The sequence below is a fragment of the Wolffia australiana genome, chromosome 14 (genome assembly GCF_029677425.1).
Source record: "Wolffia australiana isolate 7733 chromosome 14, ASM2967742v1".
Lineage (NCBI taxonomy): Eukaryota > Viridiplantae > Streptophyta > Magnoliopsida > Alismatales > Araceae > Wolffia > Wolffia australiana.
In genome coordinates this window covers 1,961,943-1,975,122 of record NC_135848.1, presented here as the reverse complement: position 1 = coordinate 1,975,122, position 13,180 = coordinate 1,961,943, and the positions used below count along the sequence as shown (strand labels likewise).

The window sequence follows — 13,180 nt, the reverse complement described above, 5'->3', positions numbered from 1 at the left end:
TAAAAATAAAGGGGACGATTAAGTGAAGTAGAGGAGAGTTGTGTTGAACCAAAGGATTATATAGACAAGCCTGAACTGTCGCCAATGTGGAGTTGATACAATCCCTCATAGGGTATGGCGCCATACAGAATATGTACGCGAGTGTCATGTGGTAGGTCGCCTCGCTATCAGGGTACCATGCTTGATGGTATGAGAGCTGATGTAGCCTAGAAGCCCATTTTCTGAGGCCCATTAGCAAGTTGTGGCCCAAGAAGGAGATTCTTGTAGAACTGACAGAATCTGCAGAAATATACCTAGAGCCCCTCAAAATCCTCTAACAAGATCTTTTGACAGGATTTTCCTTGACAAGATCTTCTGACAGGATTATCTCTGACAGGATTTCCTTTAACAAGATCTTCTGACACGATTATCTCTGACAAGATCTTCTGACTGAATCTTCTACCAGATTCTTCTTCTGCCAGGATTTCTGCTCTAACTTGTCACATCTGCAAATCTTCTGTTTTGTCCCATCAGGATCTTCTTGAGCCACACAAATATCTCCTGACAGCTTCTCCAGGCCCTAGAATCTGCAGGATATCTCTGCTCAGGCCTGACAAGCTGCTTATCTTCTGTTTTAGCTTGTCATATTTATTTTCTCAATGTTTTGACTTGTCTTGTCATGGTTACAGTCATTATGGATGACCCTGCACTCCTTGTGGCCTATATAAGGCCCCCATGTACCCCTGACTGAGGCATCATTGAAATCTATTGTCTTGTTGAAACTGTTGTTTCTCCCCTCTGAGTGTTCTCTTTGTTGGAGAGTGCTTGTTTGCTTGTGGACTCAAGTACAACCCTTGTGGACTCAAGGGTTGGAGAAGCTATTTCTGTGGATTCAGGACTTAACGACTTCAAGTAGAGCAAGGCTTGTGGACTCAAGTAGTGTTCCTACACTGTTCCCGTGCTAAGGCTGCGTCAAGTGCGGTCAAGGGGCTGCTGTAGGGCAAGATAGTGGAACACTGGACCCAGAAAATATTCTTGAGTAGGCTTGTTGGTGTCCGCTAAATGTTTGCACAGGTGGATGAGGCACCGATGGTTGAAAGTGGTGTATGCCACCATATGAGGAGGATCTATAGTCTGGAGCTTGATGGCCTTGCTTCAAGTAGAGTTGACATCAAGGAATGAAGCAATTATTTCATATGTTTTGATGATGATTGTTATCCCCACGATAGTGGTGCCGTCCGCCACAATCTATAGTAGAATAAGACTGATTGTTGTAGGCTCCTTGACAGGAGGGAGCGGTCTGGACATTATTTGCCATTGGTGCAGCAGGTGCTTCCATGGTTTCATCGTCACTTCTGAAGTTATCTTAGGAAACCTCAGAGCAAAGATGAGCAAGTAAATCGTCAAAGGATAAGTTCTCATTGCCGAGTAGCGACTCCTGTGCGAAAAGAGCAAAACTTGGAGCCAAGGCCTCAGAGGAACACAAACATAACCGTGCGCTCCGTGGAAAATTCAACCGCATTTACAAGTTCATCCAGAACTTGTCAAAAATCGGAGATATACGCATCCAGGGGTCTAGCTCCCATTTTGATGGAATGGAACCAAGAGGTTAATTCCATGGTACCGGATTCAGATGTTAATAATATTTCAGTAACAAGCTCATCCCAAGCATTCTGAGCTGTATGACAACTTTAGGCGAGGAAATACCTGCTGATCATTCCATTTCCACGACGTGTTATCGGTATGTGGGGGTGGGTGAGATGCCTCCTCAAACTTTGTGCTTTCACGATGGGAACGATCTGGATCTTCCAGATTAGATAGTTAGCTTTGTGAGCTTTAGAGACATTGTTGGCATCGTCCCCACCCTGGTAGCTCGAGGTGTCGTAGCCACCATGGAAGCTCGAGGCATCGTAACCACCGTGGAAGCTCGACGCGTTGGTGGAGGTTGAGCAGGGAGTGCTTCAGTAGGTATTAGTGTGTCCTCAGTGGAGGCACTGACGACGTCATGTAGCCCTGACATTATGAGAAACGAAGAGCAAATGAAAGGGAGAAGAAGGTAAAATAAGCTGGGAGAAGAAGAAATATGGAATGTAGAATAGAATCCCTTAAGTTTTTCCAAAATGAGTTCCGTTATTTATAGATGTGAGAGGAAGGCATTTGAGGCGATGAACTACGACCTTAGAGTCGCCATGCTATGTGGCACTTTGGAGAATGTGGCGCCGCCTGCCAATGGACGTACGACGCCTTGGACGATTTGCACTGGTACGGAGATGGCAGGTAATGAGTGGCTGATATGACAGCGCCAATCGATGCGTGGCTTTCGAGGAGCTTTGGAAGCTTCTCACCAACCGAGGTGACCCTTTGCTTGTAGAGATGCGCCTGTATGTTTGGAGAGACAGTCAGTCGCCATTCCTGCAGGTGGTGGCTTCTCAACGGCCGAGGTGGCATTGTGCTTCTCGAGACACACACCTGTCTATATGGAGAGGCACGTGGTGACCATACTTCCAATTGTTAATGTATTAACACCTCCGATCCCTCTACAGGTGAAGGTGATTTTCTGGACTCCAACTTGCAGCAATTTGTATATTCCAGTGGCGCCTCAGTCCATCATATATACGCATGGAGCGGACTATCAAAAGGCTGTGAGGAATCCCTGACCGACGCCTTCATTTTACACCCATAGTGGGTTGCGGAGTTTTCATTCACCCGACTGCGCTTCACGTCATAACAATATCAAAGGTTCCCAACGGCCTCAATTTTCCACGAATATTTGGCCCTAGCTCGCGGACAACCTATCTGCTAGAAACCTTCATTCTGCCTTGCCATCCTGAATTTCTCTTGTCAACCAACAGCTCCACACAGTCGCAATCACACCAAGCATCCGGGCCTGAGCCCGCAAGTCCGTATTCCCTCCCCTTGTTTCACAATATTGGTTTTGTTTTGTTTTTCACAATATTGGTTTCAGCTCCACACAGTCACAATATGTGATTGCCTCAAGAGAATTGATACTCATAACAGGATTAGCCACGAAAATACAAATAAGGAATTCTTTATTGGTGTTTGTTCTGCTCGTTCACGTTGAGGGTGAAAAGACTCTACTCATCCCCCACTCCGTCGGCCCTCGAGTTGATTGTGTTGGATGATTAGAAGCTAGTCTGTGGCACAACTCTCATGTTGTCTACCTACTACACCGTTAAATTTAAAATTTTTATTCAGACTTTCTCGTTGATTTTAAAATTTACTCATCATTCAAACATTAGCAATACATATCTACATATGTTCTTTGTGGTATAACATGTGCCGCTCGATCGCTCGTTGTGTTACATCAATTATGATGATCCTTATGAGTTTTGCCCATGTTTGCTTAAGGAAATGTTCTTGAAAGTTGTTCCAACACAAACAACAAGAGAATTTCATACCTAGCATGTGAATCCATATTGGATAATCAGCATTCGGGCCAAGCTCAGTCACGTGGAGACCACATTGCTTCCACAGTTAAGACTTTTTTGTGACTGGCATGTTGTGCCTAAAAAGAACCTAAAGCTTTTTATATAATTCTTTCTCACTTATCCTATGGCTTTCAAAAAAATATATAGCCTGGACAACCTTTACCTATAACAATTTTTTAAACATTCATGTAACATAAGCTATAAGACTCTGACCAAAAAATCAAGCTTCCCTCTAGAACTCTCATTCTAATGTAAGATCAAGTCATTTTGTGCATAACTAAAGGCGACCGCAGCATTTGCCAAGAGGCCCACATAGCGTAGTTTAATTATCCGACACTCTCTGCCCTCATCATTCATCGATCTAACATCGCATTCAGTACTGCGGGCATCCAAAAGTATATTAAATTGAATTTCACTTGATTGAATTTACCTCAGCCATCTACTGGCCTCCCATTCAATGAACATCAATCCAACATCGCGACCTGCATTCACTTTTCAGGGTAACAGGAGTGATACTTAAATCACCAGATCCGGAAGCTAGCCAAACGACGAACATGGAACTCGTCTCGCCCATCCTGCTCTCCCTAGGCACTGTGGTGGCCGTCATGCTCATCTTTCTTGCCGTCCTCAGCCATGTTATCAAGCATGGAGGAGCGAGGGTACCAATCAAGGGCCGCCACGTCTTCGTCACCGGAGGGTCCATGGGAATCGGCCTTGACATAGCCAAGCAGGCAGCTGCACAAGGAGCTAGAGTGTCTCTTTTAGCCCGCGGTCGCCAGAAGCTGGAAGAAGCCTGTGACGAGATCCGCCGAGAGACAGGCGTCGACGTTTCAATCTACAGCGTCGACGTGAGAGACGAGGATGGAGTGAGGAAGGCGTTGCAAGAAGCGGGCATCGTTGACGTGTTGGTTTGCAACCAAGGCGTCTTCCTGCCGCGGGAGTTGGTTCAAATGGACATGGGCGAGGTGAAGTACACGCTGGACGTTAACCTCGTTGGCACGTTCAACCTGATACGCCACGCGCTTCCCGCAATGCAGCAGACGGCCAGTTCTACGTTGGCTCCATCGCCATCATCTCCTCCCAGGCCGGCCAGGTACTTTCCCTCATATTTTTTTCCTCCGGAGCAATTTTCTTCTTCGTTTAATCCTTATACTGTTTTTCCATCGTCCATCCTTTTTCGGTTAGCTCGGAGTCTATGGGTACAAGGCTTGGCTTAGGCTTTGCAGCAAGAAGTCATCTCCCACAACATCCGCGTCTGCCTCGCCTGCCCCCGTCGAGACACCGGGTTATATCGATGGTACCTGTCTCTCTCTCTCTCTCTCTCTCTCTCTCTCTCTCTCTCTCTCTCTCTCTCTCTCTCTCTCTCTCTCTCTCTCTCTCTCCCTCCCTCTCATTTCTTCTCTATGTTTATCTGATTATCACTCTCTCTGCCCCTCTCTGTTTATCTGATTCTCTCTTTCTACTTCCCGTTGTTTATCTGATTATCACTCTCTCAGCTTCTCTCTGTTTATCTGATTTTGTTGGGGTTTGTCAGCCCCCCCATTATGAGAATGTGGAGGGGGGGTTGACTAGTCAAGCCCCAATAAGAGGAGTGGGATATGAAAAGACTGAACCCTTCCTGTTGTCTCTTTGTGGGGAAGATGAAAGGGCTTGTTTTGGGGAATATGAAAAGGCTCATGGCTTTTCATATTCCAGACCTTTCACATTCCCTGAACATGTAATTGGCCCTCTATATATAGAGGGAAAACCTGTTCTCAAAGGCAATGCATATGAGTTTTCTGTTCATTCTTCTTGTCTCTTCCTCTCTTCTCCTCTCTCTCCCTTAGTTTGTCTTCATCACTCCTTGATGCTCACTCCCTTGGCTTGGGAGTTGAAGGAGTTGCTCTGCAGCACCACACGAGAAGCTAGTGCCCTGCACCGAGAGACTTGGACGTTGACGTCACGCCGGTGACGTAAGAGGTTCCTATATCTGTCTCTATTCGCCGACTTATCTTTTCCGAGTTGATTCCGCATTTCCACCATAGCGTCTTGGGTCATTGTTCTGTTCAACGAGTTTCAACAGATTTTCTCTCTCTACATCCCATTGTTTATCTGATTCTCTCTCTGCTTCCCACTCTTTATCTGATTCTCTCTTTCTTTCTATCTCCCTCTTTCTCGAATTCTCTGATTATTTCTCTATCTCTCTGGTTCTCTCTCTCTCTTTTCTCTAACTCCCTCTCTCTCTGCTTCTCTCCTTTTCTCTGATTCTCTCTCCTCTCTTTCACTGCCCTTCTCAAACTCTCTCTGTTCATTCTGCATTTGTCTCTCTCGTTCTCTCTCTGTCTCTATCACTCTCTCTCTCCCTCTCTGTCTCTATTTCGCTGTTTCTGTCTCTCTTTCTGGCTATGTATCTCTAGTTTTGACTTTCTAGAGTTGCAGCAAGAAAGATGTTTTCGGAGTTAATGATCGCTCTGGCGTCGTCTACATCTAAGATGGACGTGAAGAATGTGGCCAGGGAGATGCTGGACGGCATCAAGTCAGGGCACTTCTTCGTTCCCTGCAATTGGCAGGGCTTCGCCTTCTCTCTCGCTGGCTCCGACAGAAGCCCCGCCACCTCACCATTGACCGCCCTCTGCGAAGTGTTCTTGGCCGGCGCGTTCCACCTCGGCCTCATCTTCACTATAGGTAAATGGTACAAGAAGACATCTGCCTGGAATGCCAAGATGCGGGCAACAGCCAAGAAACTGAGATCTCTGCATCCGGACTCTATCTGTCACTCTATCTCTCTTTACCTCTCACTCTCCTTCTCCCTCTGTCTCTTTATCTCTTTTTACCTTTCCCTCTTTCTCTATCTTCCCCTCCCTCTGTCTCTTTGTTTCTCTATCTCTATTTACCTCCCTCTCTCTCTACCTTTCCCTATCACTCTGTCTCTCTGTCTCTTCCTCTCACTATTTCCTCTGTCGTTCGATCTTTCTTCCTCTCCCACTATTTCTTTCTCTCTCGCTCGATCTTCTACATCTCTCACTATCTCTGTCTTCTTCGTTCGCTTTCTCTACCTCTCTCTCACTATTTTTTCTCTCTTGTTCACTATAGCAAGTAGCAACATCTCTCTCGCTATCTCTCTCTCTACTTCTCCCTCTCTCTACTTCGCTCTCTCCCGTCCGCTCTCTATCTCTTTCTCTCACTAAGCTAGTTCTGCTGGAGCTGCAGGGATGGATAAGTTTCATGAGCTTACAGCAATTTTGGCTTCGTCTTCGCCGAGGATGGATGTGGAGGACGTGGCCAGAGGAACTCTGGACGGCATCAAGTCGGGGCAGTTCCTCGTTCCCTACAACTGGCATGGGTTCGCCCTCTCTCTCGCTGGCTCCGGCGGAGGCCCGGCCACCTCACCAAGACTGCCCTCTGCGAGCTCGCCTTGGCCGAGAAACAGAGGATGGTATAAGGTTATAAAAAAATGGAATATCGCCGAGAAACAGAGGAAAACAAAGATGCTCTAATGACTCTCAGATAATATATTTCAGAATCCCTTGATGAAATTAAAGAGATAAATTGCCATAGACCGTGATCAAGTTTGATGATTGGAGCGATGTTCGAGTGATACCAAATGGCCCGTCCAAGTTAAATGCAACCGCGGAACAATGAGCCTAAGATAGACATACGTAGAAAGGTCGAAGCGTTTGACAAGTAGAACTCAACCGGCTCTTTTGCCGAACCACAGATGATGTAGATGATCTACATTCGTCGATGATGATGATGTTGCCAAATTAATCATCTACATTCGTCGGTCTGAAGCTTCCTGCTCGTCCTTGTGGAGAAATGACGAAGATATTTAGAGAGAGGAATTGGACTAAGAAAAAGGGCATTGATGTTGTTCCATCATCTGTTTTTTGTCTTGCTTGTTTTTCTCCCCGCAACGGTCATGTCGGTTCCTGATTTACTTTCAATGCTCTCAAAAGTCGGATTTCAGTTGCCATTAATTTAAGATATGGGTTCTTTGGTAGATAATTCATAGGCGGAACCTATATATCTAGGAAAATCTGGAAAGCTTTGATGACATAGTCATGTTGGTTTTCATTTACTCAGTAATCAACCCGAAAATTTTGTATTCGCATTTACTCTATTTATTGAAATGAAATTTAACTGGATGTTACGAGTACCTAATATGAATTGTTCAAAATTCTGATTAACATTTAGAATTCATTTTCAAATTTTGATTAACATCTAACCATCCAAAGGGTGTCCTGCGCTGGCCAGCCATTGGTATACAAAATCTGTGTGATGCCAATTCGCTACTTAAAGACCGTCTCGCATATCCTTCGAATAGGAGTATTTAGAACATGTGCTTAAAGACTAGTGATCTCCGTATTACGATCTCATCATAATTCACTAAGTCCGATCATGTATACATGGACTTCATTATAAGCATCACACGTGCACTATGATGAATATGTTGTATTAATGAACATGGAATGAGATGTGAAATGTGTTATTGGCTTGTCAGCCACATATATTTCCATCCAAATATTCACACACTGAACTGTCTATAAAACTTTAATATTTGATAATAACAAAATTTTTCTATTTTTTTACGGTTAATCATTTTAGTTGATTTTGGAATATAATTTATAAACTTAGTGCAATATCTATCTTAGATAGAATTATTATTGAAATTTATTAAAGTAGTCATAAAATTTGAATTATTTTTCATACCAGTTGGAATGAATCATCATTAAATTTTGGCATGTTTTTGCGTAGAGCATTGATCAGATATTTAATGAGTTCAAATTAAATATTGCCATTAATGTGGTCATATTTTTTACCTTTTTGACTATCATTCACATAAAATATACATCCCAATTTGGAAAAAATCATTTACTACTTACCATTTCATGTTAATTAAAACAAGTTGAAACTTGATTAATAATATAAGATTTCCATAAAAAATAATCAGTGATGAGGGAAAAGGAAATTTGGAAAATGAATGAAAACGGTTAATGCTTCATTTGGTGCTCAATAGAATAAAATGGAAGGACTTCTCATTATTTATACATCAAATGACTTGGTGAAAAATGTTTCACTATTTTTTAGAAATTTTGGAGTCATTACTACTCTGATGCATTTTGGTCAAAATATGGTAGTGGCCATGGCGAAAATGCACAAAATGGAGCCTCACAATTGATAAGCCGAAAAATCACGTAAAATTACGTGGTCGTTGCGCTTTTTAGACTTATGCAATAAATTTATAATTCCCTTAATTACTAAATAAGAATATAGAGCAAGCAAGGGATCGATCCGCAAGGAGGCAACAATTCAGAATTTTCAAACAATTTTTATGAATCAAGTCAAGTAATTTTGAATTTTGCAATATTTAATTCAATTAATATTAAATAATATTCTTAAAATAATCAAAATTAAGTAAAACTTAATTTTGATTTCGGTCAGATAATTCCAGATAAGAATATTATTATTATTTTAAGCTCATAAAAATATAAATTATTAATTTCCCAATTTAATAAAATTTATAATAATTTTCAGAATTAAAATTGGGAAATTAATAATCAAGAAAGTGATTTTTGAATTGGAGTTCAAAATGGATGAATTTTCGGTTCAAATTTAATTTTGGGTTTTTTATATATTAAATTAAATTCCTAAACAATAAAAACCGAAATCTAGAGAGAGAAACAAATCAAATTAACCTAGAGAGAGAAAGTGAAGAAATTGGGGAAAGCCCCAATTTCGACCCTAAATTAAAAATGTAATGAAGCAGAAATGTCCTAAAATGATTAAGAATTAATTATCAAAAGTCAGATCTTGAATCCAAATCAAAAAGAAGTGCTGATGCATTCAAAACATGAATCTAGGGCATGTACATTTCGCCCATGCCAAGGCGTTTTCGAATCGTTCTAGAAGATGATCAAATACAATTCAGAAACTTACAAATTTGATAAAGAGATCCAGATCTGACGACTTCCAGAATGCCTCCTGTGTCCTTCCTGGCCAATTGCTTGGGGAGAGCCTCCAAAAGTGCATTTCACCTTTTTTTTTTCTGACCTCTATTTAAAGATCCAACCGTCCAGATTGTAGAGGAGGAAAAGACGAACCTGACCTCAAAATTTCAGCCCAATCGGAGTTGTAGATCTCAAGATATCGCAGTTTTAGTGAGATCAAATGTGGGCCGTTGGATCTCTTTTATTTTCTCTAAAAAATTGGAATTTCCTATTGGATGGGCTTGATTTTCTCGCTTTCCGTGTTTTGGGACACGTGCACCCTCGTTGTCTGCGTCGGCCGCACTTTCTGACTTTTCAAATCTCTCTCCTCCTATTAAATATCTTTTCTTCTCTCTCCTCTCTAGCCGCTCTACTCTCTCTCCTCTCTCTTCCGCTTTTCTCTCTCTCTTTTAATCACTCTATTTGACTTTTCCTATCTCTCTCCTCTCTTCTCTCCTTTCTTATTTAATTAATATATCCCTTCATTCGCCCGAATTTCGGGCGAATGACGTGGATATTCATTTTAAATGCATTTAAAATGCAAAATAAATAATCAATATATTATGTAATTAAATAAAAATCATTTCTTGCCTAAATAATGGTCAGAAAAATTCAGAAAAATTCATAAAAATATGGGAAAAATTCAGAAAAATCAGGAGATGATTTACTGACCTTAAACCAAGCAAATAAAATCATGTAAAAATATTTCTTCACTGAAACAATGTCAAATTCCATGTAAAAAAATGATAAAAAATATGAAATAATAGGAAAACGACATGTTAATTGATTTCAATGTATTTTATCATGATAACATGCAAATATGACCATTAAAACACATAAATAGAATGTATAATTCAGTAATTAAGTATATTAATTTGCATGTTATCAACAATCAAGGAATAAAAGTTAGATTATATGGGTATAAGTCATTTCAAGACAACTTTGTCTGTCCTAGACACATGCATGTACGTGTCATGATCAAGCCCAAGAGATGAATTGGTCCCTCCCCTTCACTTCCACATGGATGCTGATAATCTCAATTTTAGGGTTAAAATTCGTTGTTGGTGATTGAGATTATTCAATGAAAATATATTTAACCGTACTTAAAAATACTTAGTCAGTGATGAGTATGGATCGTCTCCACAGGGAACGATGAGGACGTGAGCTAGTGATAAAAGATATGTAATTATAAGCTAATTTAGCTTAAAGAAAAGAGTAAGTGATTGTGATGGATATGACGATGAACGACGATATGGACGAGGATGGTGGTTGGATATGGAGTGGTTCGATGGCAAGGATGGAGAGATGAGAGAATGGGAGCATAAGTAAATGAAGTGATAAATGAAATATTGATAAAAAACTATAACTATGATAACGATGATGTTGGGAGAGAAACAACCTAAGGAGAAGACACTTATCTTAGATCCTTACATTCCGCAAGTAACACGGCAATTTGCGAGTGTCGGTAAGCTCTTCTCTTATGTCTCTTCCCACACACCCAAGACACCAAGAACACTCTAGATGGATCTCAAAACTCACCATCTTTCAATTAGCCCACAAAAGTAGGAAGCAAGTTCAAGATGATTTTTACAATGATCTAGGCCTCTATTTATAGATCGGAGGGTATAGGCAGAAAGAGGAGGGGAAGATAAAAAGTTATGGCAGTTGGAAGTTGAAGCAATCCTAGCCTTTAATTTATTCTCTCTTCTCATCAATGTCATCGGTTCCGTGCCTGTTAAGACGTCAAAGCACTTGGTATTCTGTGGCTTTTCATATTTTGTGGCTTTTCGTATTCCATGGCTTTTCATATTCCGTCGGTTTTCATATTCTGTGCCTTTTTGTAGTCCGTGGCCTTTCGTATTCCATGGATTTTCGCGTTTCGTGCCACATGTACATGACAAAAGGACAAAAAACAAAAAAATCTATTTCTCGATGCTGACGTGGCGTCGCATCGACGTGCCACATCACCCTATGCCATAAAAAACCAAATACTTAAAATTTCATATTAAATAAAATAAAAGCCCAAAAAATACGTATAAATATACATAATTTGAGTAAAAAAAATCATATCTTTCCAAAATTAATATCAAACATTTCCAGAAAAATCATATTCTATCTCAAAAAGTTATATTATTTTAGAATATATTGTTAGAAAAATCCTATAAAATACAAAAAAATTCAGAAATCTGTTCTAAAAATAAATTTAACCTTTTTAAGCTTGATAACATGCAAATATGAGTAATTTAATGCATAAAGACACATAAATATAATAATATAAGGCACTAGAAATGCATGTTATCAGATGCCACGAGCCATGAATGTGAGCTAATGGGGAGTCCATTAATCCAATATTTTCTTCATCATGATTTTGATGTACATATCTGTTTATTAATATTGTTGATATATGACAAGTGGCCTCAGTCCTTTGCCACTTTCTAGTATTAAAATCCATTTACATTATGGCAATATCTTGTCCAGATATGTTTAATAGCTGTTATAGTGCCAATCTCCATCCAGTATCCAAAAGTGTCCTCAAAAGTTGTGGTTTTCCTGGATATTGGATATTAGAGTGTATGATATAGGAACTCTAATTGCTTCCCATCTCGGGTAACGACAATGTTTGCTGTGATCTCTCCAATCAATTAATCTCTTTGGGGTGAAGATGACGAGACATCATCCGTAAAATTTGGAGACAGACTACTACCTATCATCCATTCAGTCCCATACCTTCAGTAGTCCACCCTAACCTCAGAAAGGGAAAATGAGCGACGACTTTCGAGCTTTATGTGCCATTCTGTTCCATCATCGAGTGCCAGTGATTTATTCTAGTTTATGACCATCCTCTGCCCGATCAGTTATCCATGATGTACAACCCCTTGAGAGGGAACTATAGACTCAATGATGGATGGCTGACACGAGGACTATTAGGGTTGAACATTTAGGATCGAGGACGGATTTTACCAGAATGAACCAGGACCGCAGGTCCTCCATTTGAGGGTGGACCAATTTATCAGACACGTTTAGTTCCAAGGGACAAACAGGACCAAACTGGAAGTAAATTACTAACTATTTACTCAATATTTTTTATAAAATAAAAAATATATCAAATCTAACTCGGCGCAAAGGTTTCTATTGATTTCAGCGTAGCCGTCATATATCTGACCATCTGTGGGCACCTATGTAGAGAATATTTGACATAACCACGAACATACATTTTCTACTTTGACATAGACATCGAGTAGTGAACCGGACAGGTACCAAATAAGAACGGACCGGAACTGGACCAAAGATTGTATTTTTTGTCGTCCCATTCCGTCCTTGCAACCCAAGATAGTATTCTTTATCACCTCGGTTGGTCGACAATTTTATGTCAAAGGGACAAACAAGACCAGAACCGGAAGTAAATTACTTACCATTCACTCAATATTTTTTGTAAAATTCAAAATAATATTTTTTACTTACTAACTCGCCGCAAAGGTTTCTATTGATCTCAGTGCAGCCGCCATATATTTGACCATTCGTGGGCACCCACTCGACGAAGAGCATATTCAAAATAACCATGAACATAAATTTTTTACTTTGACTTAGACATAGACTAGTCAACCGGATCGGTACCGAGCAAGGACGGACCGGAACCGGACTAAAGTTTAGCAAAGGTTTAGGTATTTGCTAAAAACCCTGACCGGCAAGCCCTAATGTGGATTCTACTTTTCGTCATCGTCTCGTTCCGTTCCGTTCCGTCCTTGCAGCCCAAGATTGTATTTCTTTTCCCCGACCGTTGTCTTC

General features: G+C 40.8%; 1 pseudogene; it reads left to right on the top strand.

The window, feature by feature from the left end:
• Positions 1 to 3,982: 3,982 nt before the first annotated feature.
• LOC144712028 (3-dehydrosphinganine reductase TSC10A-like) lies at positions 3,983 to 6,904 on the top strand (annotated as a pseudogene).
• The last annotated feature ends 6,276 nt before the right edge of the window (positions 6,905 to 13,180 follow it).